This window comes from Hevea brasiliensis, chromosome 11 (genome assembly GCF_030052815.1).
Source record: "Hevea brasiliensis isolate MT/VB/25A 57/8 chromosome 11, ASM3005281v1, whole genome shotgun sequence".
In the NCBI taxonomy this organism is placed as follows: Eukaryota; Viridiplantae; Streptophyta; class Magnoliopsida; order Malpighiales; family Euphorbiaceae; genus Hevea; species Hevea brasiliensis.
Genome location: NC_079503.1, coordinates 67072819 through 67080103, shown reverse-complemented (window position 1 = coordinate 67080103; position 7285 = coordinate 67072819).

Below are 7285 nucleotides of genomic sequence, written 5' to 3'. Positions count from 1 at the left end.
ATCATCACCAACATCCTCCTTTACTTGAGTATTTAATGCTCTCATAATCACTAGAGCACTTCCTTTAACAGCATATTCTATCTCTGCTTCTCTATCCTCCTCCACATTTGCTCTCATCATAGCAATTTCCATTTCTTTATGATAATCTTCAACACTTTTAAAACCTTGAGTCAATCTTTGTAACCTCTGATGTAGCTCTCTATAGTAATAACTAGGAACAAATCTCTTCCTCGTATAGTTTTCATCTCACCCCATGTTGCAATTGGTTGCTCATAATTTCTCCTTCTACTAATCAACACCTGATCCCACCATATCAAAGCATAATCAGTAAATTCTACTACTGCCAGCTTTACTTTTTTTCTCCTCCGAATAGTGATGACAATCAAAGACAGCTTCTACATTCCTTTCCCATTCTAGATACACATCCAGATCATTTTTCCCTTGGAAAAAACGTATGCTCATTTTAATACTCTTGATATTGTCATCTACCCTATTTCTCTCTCTTTCTTCTCTTCTTATCCTCCTATCCCCATTCCTCCTATCTTCAGCTCTTCTCTCATACCTATCCCTCCTAGGTTTTTCAATCTCAAAATCATAGTTATCAACCTCATTTTTATCAGATTCAACTACTGGAGGTGTAAGATCCCTCCTATTTGTCCTTCTCTTATTTTGCCTATCTCTTTACTCCAATCTTTCCAACCTATCTATGATTCCATTGCACACAACATTCATTCTTTCAAATTGTTGTCTGACAGCCTGCATATAGAATGGATTTTCACCTTCCCCCTCACTACCATCACCCCTTCTAGATATGTTTTCAAACCTGCAAGAAAATGGTTAGTGTAAAGAAAAAACACCTCACTCATTCCCTTACGTGTTTACACTCAATAAGGGATACTCCACTTGTGTTTAACTCAACAAGGCTTTTCCCCTCTTAAGAACTCACCACTCTATGCCTTTTACCTCTCTTAGCTATGTCCATAAGTTCTTATCAAACTCAAGTAACTCAAACCAAGATAACAACTCATAAAAATTTGACACGCAATAAAATTCTTGCACGTGACGGATCCAAACGAGTAATCAAGAAAGCAATAATGTGACTCAAGAAGTCAAGAAAAGAAAAGCTCAAGTAAGGAAATGTAATGCAATAAGGAATCAAGAAAGAAGACACCAAAATAAAAAGAGTAGAAAGCTGGAAAAGAGACAACATAAAGAAGTGATATCAAGCTCACATATCCATGTTGACCACCAATTTATCACAACCACTAACAGTTCACACAATATACCAAGAATTGCATCAATTTAGGATCACCAAGCAAACGAGTGTATTTTGATGTAAAATTAAGTAGAAAAATGCACCCCAATACTGACTAATTACTATTAGAATTTTAGGCTTTTCTTGGTAGGTTTACTATGTAAACTAAATTTGATCTAGTTAATCGCAAAATTTTGGTTCCCCACACAAACAATTAAATTTTGAGTTGAGATTTAATTTGGGAACAAATTAAATGTGGTATAAATAACCTATAAATTTTCAGAAATTTCTGGGTTGATTTGCTATGTGAACTTAATTTGTTTGGGTCTGCTACAAAATTTTGGTTCCCCACACAAACAGTTGAATTTTAAACTGAAATTTAATTTGGGAACTACTGAAAATGGGTATAAACTCTCTATAAGTTTTTAGGAATTTCTGGCTTGATTTGCTGTGTGAACTTAATTTGATTAGGTCTGTCGTAAAATTTTAGTTCAGCAGACAAACAATATCAAACAGCCCCTAAAATTGACACCCATTGTCTTAAACACACCCAAATAATGCTGGTAGAGTTTCAGGCCAAATGGGTAAGTCTAACTCAATGACCCAAAGAACCTCTCATGCTTGATATCAAAATGAATGAAGCAAAATAGGTAGCTAGAATGATGGCTTTAGCTTGATTAACCCAAAATCCTAAGACAAACTCAACAAAGCAAATTTTTAAACAAACAGATCATACAAAACCCCAGGAGCCAATTTCAGTCAAGCACATAATGAAGAAAATATGAATAATAGAAACATAATAAGAATCAAAATAAGGTCTGGCAAGAAGGAACCAGACGCAAGAATAACCTTAAACAGAATAAAGTAGAATCGATTGGGTTTATGCAACTAGAGCCAAACAGCAATTAGGGAAAAAGAAACAAACACAAAGTAGTGAAGAAGAAGAAGTAAACACAGGAAATACCTTGTTTGGATGTCCTTGGCTTTGATACCAAAACTGACATGAACCTTTAGATAACTGGTAACTTAAAAACCCATATTCAAGAATTAAAGGAACAATATGGAAAGCACCAAATCAAGATGTATGAACTTGATTCTTTAAACCAGCATAAAAGTGATGTGTAATTCAAAGAATATTATTAGATGGAATTGAAATCCTTCAGCTGTTTGGACGTGAACCTCAAGTAATGAGCAACTTGAAACCCACATTCAATAAACAATGAACTCAAAATGGAAAACACCAAATTCAAGTTATACGAATTGGACTCTTTGAACCAGCACAATCAGATTGGTGTATAATTCAAAGAAAATATCAGAAATGAAATTCTTGATCTAATTCATATGGAAAATGAATAAACCAAGAATATTGTGCACATTAAACCTTGTAAGATAGATAATCTCAGCAAGTTAATGAGCTTCACAAGAATAAAGGTAATAGCCAATTTACTCACTGATGCAGCAGAAACAAACTTTCATTAATATTCAAAGTGTGTCCTTCACCTCTCTCATTACACTTGTATTTATAGCCTCTTTGTCCCAAAGCTAAAGACTAAAATATCCCTACTTTAGTAACAGCTACAAGGAGCTTTAAGTCCAAACAAAAATTAAACTACCAAAATACTAAAAGGTCCCAAACAAAAAACAAACTTAATATAGCAACAATAAGAGCATTTAAGTCCAAAAGAGAGGTAGTTATAACAGTAAGAAATATTCCTTAAAAAAGGTGACAGCTGCACTTTTGTGCACATGTGCATGTAACCCCCCCAAAAAAGGTGTTAGCAGCATATTTCACTCTTCATGTGCGTGCAACCTGATACATGTACATGGGTTGGATCTGGTGCATGCATGTCCTATATAACCTATGCTCCACATGACACCTGGTCACTTCCAAGCTTAATTTTCACCAAATTTAATCCTTTATAATTTTTTTCATGCCATTCTAGCTTATAATCCTTGCTCCTTAAGACTTCACAAATTAAATTCTGAAGTTATAACACCCCTATGTTCGGTAGTGCGTTCTACTACTCCGATGACCAGTATCTGTCTGGACAGCTAGAATGCCTAGAACTGTATTTAAATATTAGTGAGGAGATATAGAATAATGAAATATAAGAAAAGAAAAGACAAAAAAAAACAAAGGAAAAATAATAGTAATGAAATGTAACCAAGTTAAACGAGCTGAGAACCATAGCGATGGGTGACCGCACCGGGAAGTTGCGGCGTGGACCGTTGACTAGCCCTGGACTGCGGGGAACCCTAAAAAATATTTTTGAGACCTAAATAAATATCTATTGAGGTATAATTGACTTAGAAATATCAAAGAAAAATTAATTAATTAGTACAAAGAAAAATGAGAAATCGAGAAAACGATAAAACTCGGTGTTACCGAAAAATCGGGAATGCAATCCGAACAGGGGCATTGTGATCATTTTACACCCCGAGTTGTCTTTTGACCTAAATGTCCATTAAAAATAAATGATATTACACTTTGAAAATGTCATGAAAATTAAAATTGAAGTACATAATATAAATGATGGAAGTTTGGGGCATAAAAATGAAAATTTAGAAAGTTAGAATAATTAAACATTAAAATCATGTAAGTGCTCCACTAAGTCAGATTTGGGACCACTATATAAGCTAAATGGATAGCTGAACATCATCTTCAACCTCAAAGATAAGAACTAGCTGAATCCTTTTCTTCTCTCAAATTAATCCATGGCCGTCCATGGCCAAGCTCTCTCTCACCATGATCCAAGCCAATTTTCTTCCATTATCCTTCACTAAAGTTGTTCTACACAACTTGGGCAGTAGATAGGCAGCAAGAAATTTAAGTTTTGGTGAGGTTTTGAAGAATTTCAAAAGTGGTAAGTATGTATTTTTTATTCTTGTTTCATTAAACCTTGAATGGATGTTGTGGGTAGTTGATTTGTGGAAGAATTTTTGAAGTTTGATGTTTTAATGGAGATGTACATTTTGGCAGCCATGAAACCTCAATAAGAACAGTTTATTCTTGCATGTAAATAGTGGTTTGGATGATGATTTAAATGTTTAATTGTATTGAAGTTGAATTCCATGTGTAAGGTTTGAATTGGAAGCTTGAAAAGTGAAAATGGAAATTGATGGGTATGTGTAAACTTGTGGCAGCCTTATGAAGAAGATCAAAATGTGTTGTTTCATGGTTTGGTTTATGGAATTATATTGTTGAATTATGTTATTATGGATGGCAGCATGTATGTGTGTATTAAGGTTTGAATTTGGACATGTAAATGAGGTGCATTCATGTGTTGAATTATTATAATTGGACTTGGAAAATTCTGGGTTATAGTGTGCACATTGAGAATGGTTATAAGCTGCCAAAATGACCAAAATGAGTTGCTAAATGTGTCAATGTTATGGTACAAACCAGAATTGGCATGAAATAGTGACTCGATAAGCATAGGATGTGTAATTGGTAAAGGGTGAACAATGTACAATAGGGCAGTGTATGTTTTGGCTTAGAACCTTTAGTGTGCGGCTCCAATTGGTATGAGACCAATTGGAGGTGAAACTAGGCATAAAATGTGCCAACTTTCATGAAGGAAGCTTACCAAAATTCTGCCTAGAAGGTAACTTGAAAAATAACCAAATCCGGATTAGTGAATTGAAAGCCTGAAAATTGACTATTTGGGCAGCAGTTGGTGTTTTGGCCATAACTCACTCAAAATAGGTCCAATTGACCTGAAATTTTTACCATGAATAGTTTAGACATATATCTACAATTCTTATGAAGAAACCAACACCCAGAAATGATCATAAGCAAGTCAAATAGCTTGCACAAGTTTGGGTACCAAAACTGGCCGAACCAAAAGTGACCTAAAAATGACTTAAAGTTACCATTTTGGTACATTCTGTCCAGCATTGGTAAATTGACAATAACTTGGTCTACACAAGTCAGAATGACCTGAAATTTTACCCCGCGTGCAATAAGACATAGACCTACAAGTTTGTAGTTTGGACCGAAACTCAAAAACTGAGGAAACTAGGTCATTCGGCTAGGTCAAATTAGTATACCGAAATCCGACAAATTGCAATAAAATGCAATATACTTGAAAATGAATTTGGTAACATGTACCAACACTAAGAGGCTATTAAATGTGACATATTGGTAACATTAGAATTGACTCACTTAGAGTGCATCAAGGGTCAATATTATAGGTTGACTAATGAAATGAATTGAAGGGAATAGTACCAAGAAAATTTAAATATTGGATTTTATTGTTAGAAACAAATTCATTGAGTACTGAAACACTTTAAATTGTGTGTTTCAATTGAAAAGGATATTGAGAAGCATAAGGAACGCTGAGTCAAGGCCAAGAAGCATATATCAGAGGTTTGTGCACAATAGTTATTTCTTTTGAATTTTTCAATTGAAATAAATTATGATTATTTGTATGTTATTGTTTTAAATTATGTTTGCGCACAATAATTTTGATTTCTTATTTTCTACTTAAAAATTTATTTGAACATTATAGTTTTAAATTGTGTCTGTGCATAATACTTTTTATATTCACTGCTTTTACTAGAAAATTTATTTGGAGAAATGAGTTATGAATAATTTTTTATTGTTTTCGCTCTGAGAATCTTATTTGAAAATTATTATGTTGCCTACTTTGCAAATGGAAATTTTAAGATAAAATGTGATTTGGGAATCGTATGAAATATTGTGATTTGAAATTGTTTTGATTCACACTTGACATGATACTGTTATTATATTCCTCCCTCTTTGACTTATCAGTCTGGGGTGAGTGTGATTATGTTCCTCCCTCTTTGACTTGCTAGTCTGAGGTGAGTGTGGATGAGTACTCATTATCTAGCTAGCTTCCTCCCTCATTGATTTCGATTAGTGGGGTGAGTGTGTCTTGTCGTGGTATACAACATGGCATGTGCGAAAAAATTATGTCATGGCCTAAATTGTGTTATTGATTGGCAACACTGTATTATTCAGTTATTTGATCAAATGGTGTTATTGATTGGCAAAACTGTGTTATTCAATTGTTTGATCAAATTTGTGTTATATGAACTTTGTAAATTGTGAAATGGAATTGTGAATTATTTGATTTGTGAATTGTCAATAAAAGATTTATATATTGCATTTCAAATTGTTATTGTGCACCACTGAGTAAATTTTACTTAGCGATAGCTTTTCATTACTATCGCAGGTAGATAGATTGACAGGGCAGCAAACTAGGCTGCTAATGCTATATTGAGAGTTAATTGGGTATATTGAGTATACCATATTTTGCATTTTGTATTGTAATGTATGTTCACTGTATGTATATAGTGTTCTTGGTTTTGAGCAGTTGTAAATTAAAATTGTACATTAAAGTTGTAAACTAAATTTGTAAATTATTTTGGTTTGTAAATATTGTGATATATTTCTTTTATCTCAACTTTTGAAAACACTAGAAAATTATTGTGGATTGAGTAGACAAATATTGAGAAACTTATTGTGTTGATTTGGATGTTGGAGTTTGAGATTGAGAAATATATTTGAAGTGCTTTTTACAGGTTTTTGAAGAACTATTTTATTTAAAATACAGATGGCATTCTGCCAAAATTTTTACAGAAATTATTAATTCTTCAAATGTGTTAGCTGTTTTACTTCAGTAAAAGAAACTTTTTAACACCTGTAATAGTGCTCACCACTGTAAAAAGAAGTAAGAAAATGTTTAAAATCTTTTGTAGTGTATTTAATGGGTTATCAGTAGGCGAAGTTTGGTAATTCATTAGGTATACTACGGGATCATGTTATGCCTTATAGAGGGGTAGGGTGTGACAGAAGTAATTTAGCTCTAACTCTAATAATTAGACCTTGGATGAAATCATTTGGCATGGATGTTGCTTGATTCTCATCATTGAAGGAAGAGCACTCACTATAAGAAAATATCAGAATAGAAACTGAATTTAGAAACAGATCTACATCGCTTTGTAATTTGAAACGACTTTTGAAACAGAAACTGAACAAAATGGGCCAAATATATTAGAAACTGA